This window comes from Diceros bicornis, chromosome X (genome assembly GCF_020826845.1).
Source record: "Diceros bicornis minor isolate mBicDic1 chromosome X, mDicBic1.mat.cur, whole genome shotgun sequence".
In the NCBI taxonomy this organism is placed as follows: domain Eukaryota; kingdom Metazoa; phylum Chordata; class Mammalia; order Perissodactyla; family Rhinocerotidae; genus Diceros; species Diceros bicornis.
Window position 1 is genome coordinate 74502217 of NC_080781.1, and position 13277 is coordinate 74515493.

A 13277-nucleotide genomic window follows, 5' to 3' on the forward strand; every position below is an offset into this window, starting at 1 on the left:
TGATTTTGACTTTATAGATGTTGACCACAAAGACAAGCCCACAAATGACAAAAATGTTTACTGAGAAAGAGATTGTGTTGGCACATTGAATTAGTCTCTTGGCCTATTTCTGTGGAGGTGAAGACCTTTATACTTGTAATTTTGGTATCATGTAGGCAACTCTTTACCAAGAAGAGCTTATTCAAGTTATATTCTAGTAAATGGCCTCCATCTTTAACAATTGGGTCCAATCAGGACCTATCAAGAAATCTCATTTTGTCTTTTATCTTTGATTATGACATTCACTCCAAGAAGCCCAAATCCTCTAAATCATTCCTCATCTCCAAGACTCTAATCTCCTGTCCTAAATATTTTTCCTTTCAGATTTCATACAACACCCTTCTCTATCTCTGTGCATTTCTATCACTATGCATTCTTATAATTATGGCCAGTTATCTCAAAAAGTCTTATGCTCTCAACATCTTACCTAATAATTCTCCTACCTTCTTTCTCTAACACTTAGAATAGATCTTTCTTTAAGACACTGCTTTCCCTACAGCCTTCTCAATAAATGGCATTTTTTCTCTTCAATATTACTTGTACCACAAGGTCTGGAAGTAAGGTCCGTGACCTTGTTACTACTTATTACCACTCCAGACCACACTCCTTGCTTCCTTCATAAAGATACCCCTCTTTGACTCTCATGTCATGAGAATGTAGGGGAAGAGGGAGAATCCCCCTTTGCCCTTTCCCTTAAGGTTCTTATGGCTGGCCAAATAATTAACAAGACATGTTAGCAGGAGAAAATAATACCAAGTTTAATAACATGTATATGTTGGGGGAAGAGGGAGAATCTCCCTCTGCCCTTTTCCTTAAGGTTCTTATGGCTGGTCAAATAATCAACAAGACAGGTTAGCAGGAGAAAATAATAGCAAGTTTAATAACATGTATACATGGGAGAATGCAGGGACACTGCGTTTCTCCACACAATTGCAGAAATTCTCGTCTTAAATACCATGTTCAGCCAATGACAAAGGAGGATGTTGGGGGTTGAGGGAGTCAGTTACAGGAGATTACCACTAAAGCACAGTAAACAAGAGTAAGGTTATTATGCAGATTTAAGGCCTCACCTTCCACATTGATAAGTTTCTAGAAATAAGGTCATCCCCCCTCTTCCCAATACAGAGATGGAAATATATTTACAAATGGAGATTTCCCTTATAAATGTAAATGTCTGTCTGGCAACTCCTTGCAGGGCCATCCAAAGAATGTGGCCAGAGACAGAACTTCCGATAAGATGGGCTTGTTGGTGCCTTTCCTATTGTAACATCTATTTTACATTATATTTACAGCCATCATGAATATAACTCCTTCCCGAAACAGATCTTTTGTTTTAAATTCTTTAGGCAGTTAGTGGGGGAGGTCAAATGTCCTCAGAGAAAACAACCAAGGTAAAGAGATAGATTTCAGGATGGCCAAATCTTGATCTCCCACATATACATGGGAGAAAGAAATGAGCAGCTCGTCCCTCTATCTAAGCTGCTGGCTTAAGTATTGTAGCTAAAGACTAGAAAGGTGTTGGGTGTGGGTAGTGGTTTGGGATTTCAGAGGGGAAGAAGACAATTCACATGGAGCTAGAAATGCAAATATTTGTCTGACAACTCTTTTCAGGGCTACCTATAGAGAATGTGGCCAGGGAGAGACAGAATTTTTGATAAGAGGGGCTTGGTGCTTTTCCTATTGTAACATCTGTTTTACATTATTATTACAGCCATCATGATAATAACTCCTTCCTGAAACAGATCTTTTGTTTTAAATTATTTAGGCAGTTTGGGAGGGGAAACTCAAATGTTCTACCTGAGTTTTCTGAGTCTTTATTGTCTTCAGCTTGAAATAATCTGTATACCAGAGTGGTGCTTCTTGGGGTAACCTGCCCTGAGCACCATCAAGACTGTACCACCTACTGATCAAATTTATTTCAGATATCTATTAATCCTCAGGTTCTCCCTCTCATTCCTTGAAGATTTTTAACTCCTGGTTTAATGACACTAAGTTCAACATTGCTTCTGTCACAATACTTGGTGATTTCAATATTCATGTAAATTATCCAACACCCTGGCCCAGGGATTCTTTTATCTCCTCTATTCCTAATGTTCTTGTACTTCACCCTACCTCAGCCACTCATTCTAATATATACCCTAAACCTGTGCTGACCAACATGCTAACCACTAGATATATATGGCTATTAAGTAGTGGAATTGTGGCTAATCTGAATTGAGATTCACTGTATGTATAAAATACATACCAAATTTTGAATACTAAATGCAAAAAATGTAAAATATTTCATTAATAATTTTATGTTGATTACACATTGAAATGATAATATTTTGGATATATTTTGTTGAATAAAATATATATTATTAAAATAAATTTCACTTATTTCTTTTACTTTATAGTGTGGTTATTAGAAAATTTAAAATTGCATATGTGGCTTGCACTTGTGTCTCAATATATTTCCATTGGACAATGCTGACCTAGAGCTTGTCATAGCTGCACACCTGCCGTAATCTTAATTACAAACATTCCACTTTCTGACCAGTAATATTTCACTTTATGACCTTCTAACATTCCAAGTCACTTCCTTAGGTATTCAAATTCTTTTTATATCACTTGGGTCTACACTTGGGGTGACTATTTCTCTAGGCCTGTATCTATTGTAGCTATTCTTTCCTTGAGTATCTCTTTTCTCACATTCTTTCACAGACCAAAGACATACTGTGCTAGAATAAAGATAATACACTTCTATCACAGAGTCAGGTAAATCTCAAAAGCATAGTAAACACTTGGAAGAAAACTAATACAATAAAATTTTCCATGTGATTATTTTCTCTTGTCTAGTTTCTCCTTTCCCTGCTCTTTCTTTCTCTGTTTGTCTCTATCTCTCTGTCTGTCTCTTCCTCTCTCTTTTCTTCTCACCTTACCTGCATCTTTGCCATTTTTAATACCCCTTATTCTACACAGTCCTATCCTTCAAGTTTTTTCCATCCTTCTCTGCAGGATGAGGATGATTTGTACCCTTGTCTTTTCTTTTGGTTTTCAATTCAAGTGCCTTAGGTTTCAGTCAGACACTGATTAAAGATTTGCTTACTTACTGATCCAGAAAAAAAAGGAGTGAGTTCTTGTCCAGTGGGTAAAAACAAGGTGCATTTTTCAATCCAATTTTCATTAATGGCTAGAACTACCCTTGATTTTACTAAACAAAAAAACAAAAACAAAAAAAACTTATCAGTTTTCCTGGTAACAACACAGTACAATATTATAAGGAAAAGATATTCCTCTTTTTCACATGTTCTTGCATCTTGTGAAATAACAAACAGTTGCATTATTATGCTAAGTAGTATTTTATACTTTTCTGGGCCTTGCTTACATAACAAAAGCCACCACATTAACTGGAGATCATGTTCTCTTTGATATGATACCTATTCAGTTTACACTATTTTCTTTATTTCTGCATGGACTGAATCCTAGCCCTGTGACCTTGAGCAAATTGCTTAAAATTCATTTCTTAATTTCTTCATCATTGAATTCTTGTGAGGATTAAAAGAGACAATGTATACTAAACTCTTAGAACAGTAGCTGGCTCAATAAATGTTAGCTATAATACTCATCTCTAATTTACATACTCGAGATAAAGAGATTGATAAGAACTCTGGTTTTTCTCTCTATAATACTTTTAAATTTTCTCTATTGACAAAGTCAAACTTATCATTACCAAATAAAGGAGAAATAAGAGGTTTCCTCACTTTGGTTAGGATATAACTAGGTAAACTGAAAGTTTCTAAGACCAGGGATATCAAAAGACAGAATAATTCTTAGAAGCCTAGAAAAAAATTCTATAGACAAAAAGAGGCACATAGAGAAGTGAAAATATAGAGAAGAATGTGTTAGGAAGAGCTGCAATCATTGATCTTTTCCTACCTGGGATTTCACCATATATTATCTACAAAAAATACAAGCAAACACTATTGGATAGTATATAATCATGTGTTAGAGTGTATGCTTCAGATCCTTATGTGTGGTTGGAATTCTAAGAATGAGGAGTAGCAATGGTGCTATTGGGGATATAGTTTACTGAATTATGTTGAATAGAATTGCCATTAGAGTGGCAAAAATATTATCATTTTTTTCACTCATCTTAAAATACACTTATAGAACCATACATAGCATTGAAAAATCTCTTTAAAAAGTCACCTGTGCTAGTCTCGTAGGGCTGTCACAACAAAGTACCAACATGTAGGTGGCTTTAAACAACAGAAATGTGTTATCTGACAGTTCTGGAGGCTAGGAATCCAAAATCAAGGTGTTAGCAGAACCATTCTCTCCATAATGGCTCTAGGGGATAATTCTTTCTTGTTTCTTCTAGCTTTTGGTGGTTTTCTGCAATGCCTGATGTTCTCTGGCTTCTAGATGCATCACTCCAGTCACATGGCCATGTTCTCCCTGTGGGTCTTCACGTCATTTTCTCTCTGTGTGTCCCCGTCTCTGTGTCCAAATCTCCCCTTTCCATCACAACAACAGTCACATCATATTAATGTCCACATTAATACCACATTTTGAATTTTTTACATCGATAAATGTCATATCTTTAAATAAGGTCACATTCTGAAAGAATGGGGGTTAGGATTTCAACATATCTTATTCAAGGGACACAGTTCAACCAATAATATTGCCCTAATTCATTTCATTGCTTGTCATCAGTGAATTGTTTTAGAGCTCAAGCAAAATATTGTTGGAAAAATCATATGCAATCCTTTAAAAGTATATAATGTAGTCAGCTTTAGATGACAATTTCACCTTTACATTAAAGAGTCGGCTTTAAGTCAAATATATTTCTAATAAATATCTTTTGCAACTACTAATACTGTCTGTACTTCCAAAAAATGGTAAAGTGTTTTGGTTTATTCTTTTCCAAAAGTACTCTTAGATGTTAGTGATTTATTCTGGGAAAAGGTATGGAGTCAGAATAAAGTAGCCAAGAAAAGTATTGATGTTTTGAGTGAAATTTGTACAAATCAAATATCGAACATTTGTGTTGTGCATTAGTTTGCTAGAGCTGCTGTAACAAAGTACAACACAATGTGTGGCTTACACAAAATTGATGTATTGTCTCATAATTCTGGAGGCTTGAAGTCTGAAATCAAGGTGTCAGCAGTATTGATTCCTTCTGAGAGCTGTGAGGGAAGGATCTGCGCAAGGCCTCTCTCCTTGGCTTGTATATAGCATTCTTCCTATGTTTTCACATTGTCTTCTCCTTATACTTGTCTTTCTCTGTGTCCAAATTTCCCTTTTTTGATAAAACCCAAGCAGGAGTCATCAAGATGGCAGAGCAGGAAGCCCTAGCTCTCATTTATCTACATAAACACTGATATAGCAATGATATTTGTACCAAAATACCTTGAAGAGAAATTCAGAATCCAGCTGAGAATTAGAAGCACCCCAGAGGAGCACAAACTTAGAGCAATAGCCTTTATGTGGGTAAGAAGAGCAATTTCACTTTATCTGCATCTGGCCCTCCCCCAAACCAGCTTAACCCTGAGCTGAGAAGATCACCTTAGCCTATGATTTCTTTCATGAGGGGAGGGTTGGTGTGGGCTGGGAGTGATATTGGAGTCTGTGCCTGGCCACCTGGCTTCCTAGTCTCTCAGAGCACCCTCTGTAGGGTGTTTCTAACCCACCTAATACTTAGTACTTTATTACTGAAGTGCTTGTTCCCCCTGGTACAGCTAGGAACAAAGGAAAGGATAGGGCATGCCCTTACCGCCAGCACTACTCCACAAAATTGAAGTTTTGTGGAGTATAAACTGAAGTTTTTCCTCCATGAGAGAGGAAGGGAAGTGAATGAGGCTTTATCTCCAGCAAGTCAGAGTGTCCTCTGGGAAGCTGGTTTCTATCTTACAACATACTGAGTGCTGAATAATCAGCAGAGCTTGATTCTCTGGGACAGTTAGCAACAAAGAAAAGGGGTGTGCATCCTCTTATGTTTAGCACTGCTCTGCATGTTTGAGAAAAAGCACGTAACTTAGGCTTTTTCTCCAGGAAAGTGAAAGAGGCTTTTCCTCTAGGGAGTGAAGGAAAAGAAGAGGACCTTTTCCCAAGGCTTACAGTGTTTTACCTGAGGTATCAGTCACTATCTTCCTTCATATTGAGCACTTCTGACCAGTGAACGTCTTTCTCAGCAAAAGTAGTCCAAAAATACTGGGAGAGATAGCTGCTTTTACAAATGCACAGACAGCAAAGCAAACCTAAAAGGAAGAAAGCAAATATCCAGCAACCAACATGAAAGAAATGGAAATCTGTGAAGTGTCTGAGAATTAATTAAAAATAACCATCTTAAAACTTAGTGAGTTATAAAGGAACACAAGCAGAAAACTAAACCAAATAAGAAAAATCATACATGAAAAAAATGAGAATATTAACAAAAAGATAGAAATCACAAAAAAACAGAAACATTGGAGCCGAAGAATATAAAGAACTGAGAAAATTACTACAGACATTCAAAATTGAACTGGATTAAACAGCAGAAAGAATTAGTGGACTTTAAAATAAGTCCTTTGAAATTATCCAGTAAGAAGAGCAAATAAGAAAATAATAAAAAAGTGAAGAAAGCCTAAGAGACTTTTGGGATTTCACCAAAGAAACCAATACATGTATTATGGGAGTCCTAGAAGTAGAAGACAGAGAGAAAGAGGCAGAAAGCCCATTTAATAAAACAATGGCTGAAAACTTCCCAAATCTGGGAAGGGAAATGGACATCCAGAGATATGAAGTTCAAAGGATTCCAATTAAAAAGAACATAGAGAAATCTTTACCAAGACACATTATAATGAAACGGTCAAAAGTTAAAGACTAAAAAAGAATTTTGAAGTAGAAGATAAAAGCAGTTTGATGAGTACAAGGGAGTTCACATAAGTTTGTTAGTGGATTTCCCAACAGTAACATAGCAGGCCAGGAGAGAGTGGGATGATGTATTCAAAATGTTGAAAGAGGAAAACTGAAAATCGAGAAAACTATACACAGCAAAGCTCTACTTTGGAAACGAAAGAGAGATAAAGACTTTCCCAGACAACCAAAAGCTAAGGGAGTTCATCACCACTGGACCTACCCGAAAAAAAAAAATGCTAAAGGGATTTCTTCAGGCTGATTTGAAATAACACTAACTATCAGCATAAAAATATCTGAAAGTATAAAACCCATTGGTAAAGGTCAGTACACAGTAAAATGGAGAATACTCTAATACTGTAAAGGTAGTGCATAAATAGCTTTCAACTCTAGTGCAAAGTTAAAAGACAAAAGTGTTAAAATAACTGTAACTACAATAATTTGTTAATGATACATAATATAAAAAGAAACAAATTGTGATATCAATAAAATAAAGTGGCAGGAGCAGTAAAACTGTAGTCTTTGTATGCATTTGAAGTGAAGTTTATATCAGCTTAAAATAGACTGATATAACAATAAAATGTTTTATGTAAGCCTTATGGTAAACACAAATAAACATTCTATAGTAGCTACACAAAATATAAAAAGAAAGAAATTAAAGCATACCACTACAAATATCATCAAATCCATAAAGGAAGATAGTAAAAGAGGAAGAAAGAAACAAGGGAACTACAAAACAGTAGGAAAACAATTAATAACATGTCAATAATAAGCTCTCACCTATCAATAATTACTTTAAATGTAAATGGAGTTACTTCCACAATTAAAAGTTATAGTGTGGCTGAATAGATTTAAAAAATCAAGATCCAACTATGTGCTGTCTACAAGACACTCACTTTAGCTTTAAGGATACATATAGGCTGAAAATCAAGGGTTGAAAAAAGATATTTCATGCAAATGGTGAGTAAAAAGAGAAAAAGTGGCTATAGCTATACCAGACAAAATAGACTTTAAGTCAAAGAATTTCACAAGAGACAAACAAGGTCATTATATAATGATAAAGGGGTCAAATCATCAATAGGATATAACAATTAAAAATATAGATGCAGCTGTATCAGAGCCACTAATATACAAAGCAAATATTAATAGATTTGAAAGGAAAAATAGATACTAATACAATAATAGTAGGGGACTTCAGTTACTCACTTTCAATAATAGATATGTGATCCAAACAAAAAATCAATAAGGAAACAGCAGACTTATACAATGTTATAGACTAAATGGAGCTAACAGATATACACAGAACATTCATCCCAATAGCAACAGTATACACATTCTTCTCAAGCATACATTGAATATGCTCCAGGATATATCACATGTTAAGCCACACAACAAGTCTTAACAAATTTACAAAGATTGAAATCATATCAAATATCGTTTCTGACCACAATGGTATGAAACTAGAAATCAATAGTAGGAGGAAAGCTGGAAAATTCACAAGTATGTGGAAATTAAAAAATATAATCCTGAAAAACTTATAGGTCAATAAAGAAATCAAAAGGTAACCCAAAATATCTTGAGACAAGCAAAGGTGGAAACAATATATCAAAATTTAGGGTTTATAGTTATAAATCCATACAATAAGGAAAAAGAAAGATCTCAATAAAACAACCTTTCCCAAACCTAAAGGAACTAGAAAGAGAAGAATAAACTAAGACCAAAGGTAGCAGAAAGACAGAAATAATAAAGATTAGAGCAGAAATAAATAAAATAGCAACTAGAAAAATCATAGAAATGATCAACAAAACTAAGAGCTTGTTTTTTTGAAGGGATAAATTTGACAAATCTTTAGCTACACTAAGATAGTTTTCTTTTAACTAAGAAAAAACAGAGCTGACTCATAAATAAAATCAGAAATGAAAGAAGAAACATTATAATAGATACTACAGAAATCTACAAAGGATCATAAGAAAGTACTATACACAATTATATGCCAACAAATTGGATAATCTAGAAAAAATGGACAAATTCCTAGAAACATACAACCTATCACAGTGGAATCATGGGGCTGAAACAAACATCCCTGCTCAGCATTAAGAGTGCAGAGCTGATAACCACTGCCTGCAGCAAGATGGCCTGCTGAGCTGGGCAGCCCCTATTCACATAGCCCTAGATGTCTGAAAATAGTGGCAGGGCAGCAAACTGTGCATGCACATGCTGCATAACTTAGCATCCAGGTTCCCTGGGATCGTCCCCACTTCCCAGTCCTGTAGGTATAGGTCAGGCAACAGTATGGGACTTCTGGGGAACACACAGCACTGGCAAGGTCCACTCCACTCCAAAACAGTGGTACTTATTCTCCTGGAGCTGTATCTCATGGGATCTCCATAGCCTTGCCATCCCAGACTGAGCAGGGAAGTCAGTTCATGAGAGACTCTTGGGAAATGTTACTCCCACAAATCTCTGTGTTTCTTCCTGGCACAGAGCCATAAGGAGTTTGGCCCATTTTAAATTCTAAAAAAAAAAAAGAATGAAAGAAAGAAAGAAAAAAGAACAGAATCATGAAGAAATAGAAAATCTGATCAGAACAATACTAGTAAGTCAATAGTATCAGTAATCAAAATCCTTCCAACAAATAAAAGCCCAGGATCAGATGGCTTCACTGGTTATTTGAAAAATATTTACAGAAGAATTAATGCCAAACTTTCTCAAAATCCCCCCAAAACCTGAAGAGGATAAAACACTTTTGAATATTTTTATGATGCCACCATCATTCTGATCCTAAAGCCAGATAAAGACACTACAATAAATAAAATTACAGACTAATATCTCTGAAAAAAAAATATACGTAAAAATTCTCAACACAATTGTAGCAAATTAAATTCAATAGCACATTAAAAAGATCATACACCCACCATGAACAAGTCAAATTAATCCCTGGGACACAAGGATGGTTCAATATACACAAATCAATAAATGTGACATATACATTAAAAGAATAAAGGATAAAAACCATATAATCATCTCAACAAATGTAGAAAAAACAATTAAAAAATCCTTGCATGGAAAAGACTCTCAAAAAATTAGGTATAGAAGGAACGAATCTCAACATAATAGAGGTCATATAAGACAAGCCTATAGGCAACATCATATTGAAAGATGAAAAGAAAAACATTTTACCTCTAAGATAAGGAAGAAGGTCAGAATATCCAGTCTTGCCACTTCTATTCATCATAATACTGAAAATACTAGCTAGAGCAATTAGGCAAGAAAAAGAAATAAAAAAACATCCAAATCAGAAAGAAGTAAAATTGTCTCTATTTGCAAATAATATGATCTTATATAGAGAGAAAACTAAAGATTCCACCAAAAACTGTTAGAACTAATGAACAAATCCAGTAGAGCTTCAGGATACAAAATCAATAAACAAAAATCAATTGTGTTTAGGGGCTGGCCCTATGGCTTAGCGGTTAAGTGCGCACGCTCCACTATTGGCGGCCCGGGTTCGGATCCTGGGCGAACACCGACGCACCGCTTCTCCGGCCATGCTGAGGCCACGTCCCACATACAGCAACTAGAAGGATGTCCAACTATGACATACAACTATCTACTGGGGCTCTGGGGGGAAAATAGGAGGAGGGTTGGCAATAGATGTTATCTCAGAGCCGGTCATCCTCAGCAAAAAGAGGAGGATTAACATGGATGTTAACTCAAGGCTGATCTTCCTCACACACACACACACAAAAAAAAAATCAATTGTGTTTCTATAGACTATCAATTAACAACCTGAAAAAGAAATAAAGACAATAATCCAATTTACAATAGCACCAAAAACAATAAAATACTTAGGAAGAAATTTAACCAAGGAGGTAAAATATCTATTCACTGAAAACTACGCAACATTAATGAAAGAAATTGAAGAAGACACAAATAAATGAAAATATATCCCTAGTTTATTTATTGGAAGAATTAACATTGTTAAAATGTCCATATTACCCAAAGCCATCTAAAGATTCAATGTAATATCTATCAAAATTCCAAAGACAGTTTCCACAGACACAGAAGAAGCAATCTTAAATTTCACATGGAACCAGAAAGGACCCTGAATAGCCAAAGAAATACTGAGAGAAAGAGCAAAGCTGGAGGCATAATACATCCAGATTTCAAATTATATTACAAAGCCATAATAATCAAAACAGTATGGTATTTGTATAAAAAATATATATATAGACCAATGGAACAGAATAGAGAGCTCAGAAATAAATCCATGCATTTTTTATAAACTTATTTTGACAAAATCACCAAGAATACACAATGGAGAAAGCATAGTCTTTTCAACAAATGATGTTGGAAACTCTGGAAATTCACAGGCAAATGAATGAATTCAGACCCTTATCTCAAATCATACACAAAAATCAACTCAAAATGGATTAAAGACTTATAGTTATGGCCTGACCCTGTAAAATGACCAGAAGAAAGCATAGGGAAAAATCTTCTTGACATTGATTTGGGCAAAGATTTCTTGGAAATGACCCCCAAAACACAGGTAACAAAAGCAAAAATAGACCAGTGGGATTGCAACAAACTAAAAAGCTTCTGCACAACAAAGGAAACACTCAACAGAGTAAAGAACCAACCTACAGAGAGGGAGAAAATTTTTTCAAACCATATGTCTGTTAAGAGGTTAATATTCAAAATATATAAGCAACTCAAACAACTCAATAGCAAGAAAACAAATGACTCAATTAAAAGATGGGCAAAGGACAAGAATAAACATTTTTACAGGATATATCAATAGCCAACAGGTAAATGAAAGGTGCTAAACATCACTAATCACCAGGGAAATGCAAATCAGAACCACAGTGAGATATCACCTTACACCTAAAAGAATGGCCATTATCAAAAAGATAAGAGAGAACAAGTGTTGATGAGGATGTGGAGAAAAGGGGATCCTTGCTAATACTTGGGGGGAATGTAAACTGGAACAGCCATTATGGAAAACAGTGTGGAGGTGTTTTTAAAAATTAAAAATAGTACTAACATATGATACAGCAATCCCATTTGCAATCTAAAGGAAATGAAATCATTATCTTAAAGAGATACCTGCACTCTCATGTTCATTGAATCATTATTCACAACAGACAAGCTATGGAAACACGTTATGTGTCTGCTGACAGATGAATGGATAAAGAAAATGTGGTATATATATATATATATATATACACATATAGATACATGTATCTATATGTATATATAAGCAATGGAATATCATTCAGCCTTAAAAAAGAAGGAAATCCTGTCATTTACAACAACATGGATAAAACTGGATGACATTATGCTAAGTGAAATAAGGTAGACATAGAAAGACAAATACAGCATTATCTCACTTAAATTTTGAATCACGAGGTGGGGTTTGAGGGAAATGGGGAAATAATGATCAAAGTGTACAAACTTTCATTTATGTAGGAGGAATAAATTCTGGAGATCTAATGTACACTATGTTGAATATAATTAATAATATTGTATTATACTTGAATTTTAATAAGAAAGTAAATCTTAATTGACCTCATCAAAAAAAGGTAACTGTGATATGACAGATATGTTAACTAGCTTGACTTTAGAAATCATTTTATTATGTATAAATATATCAAAACCTCTATGTTGTGCATGTTAAATATGTACAGTTTTATTTACCAATTATATCTCAATAAAGCTGGAAAAGAAAACAAAATAAAACATGAAAAATCCAAAAACAACAAATTTTCCTTTTTTATTAGGACATCAATCATACTGAATAAGCACCCACACTGATGGCCACATTTTAATTTGATTATCACCATATGTACCCTATCTCCACATAAGGTCAGATTCTAAAATATTAGGGGTAACTATTCAACCCATAACAGTGTGTATATTTGTATATATATAGTTATCTCCTATCTGGAAATGTATAGTGGTCTACATTGTGATCTGTAGTTTGAACCTAGTAAATAAAACAAAAACAAATAACTTTGCAGAAGTTGTCAAACATGGGCTTTTGGGGTAATAAGTGGTCTCATCTTGTTTGCTATTGATTTGTTCCCAAAATCATGTTTGATGTTTGATTTGTTTTTACTTGTCTACCTGAATATTAAATTCAGGTAGATTATTTTATATCTTTCATAATATTTTTCTCATGTGCAGAAGCTTTTTCAAGGTAGAGGCAGATAAGACTTTAAAATTCATAAAAGGAGAAAGGAAATTTAGAAATTGCAGAACATTAATGGACCCCCAACAAAGCTTTGGGAAGTTATATTAGTGATAATAAGTCAAATTCTGTTAAAATATGTTATTTTTATGTAGTATAAGAAAAGCAAGTA

The 13277-nt window shown here is 34.6% G+C and overlaps 1 long non-coding RNA gene across 2 annotated transcripts in view; it reads right to left on the reverse strand.

The window, feature by feature from the left end:
• Positions 1-2907: 2907 nt before the first annotated feature.
• Positions 2908-13277, reverse strand: part of LOC131401189 (uncharacterized) — a 76746-nt gene continuing 66376 nt past the window's right edge. Inside the window, exons 3-4 of one of the 2 annotated variants that reach the window (XR_009217584.1) lie at positions 6152-6281; positions 2908-4538 (exon numbers count right to left, since the gene is read on the reverse strand). This is a non-coding gene — a long non-coding RNA (uncharacterized LOC131401189). Of the gene's footprint in view, positions 4539-5733; positions 6282-13277 lie in introns of those variants that run through there. The other variant, XR_009217583.1, reaches the window with a different exon arrangement.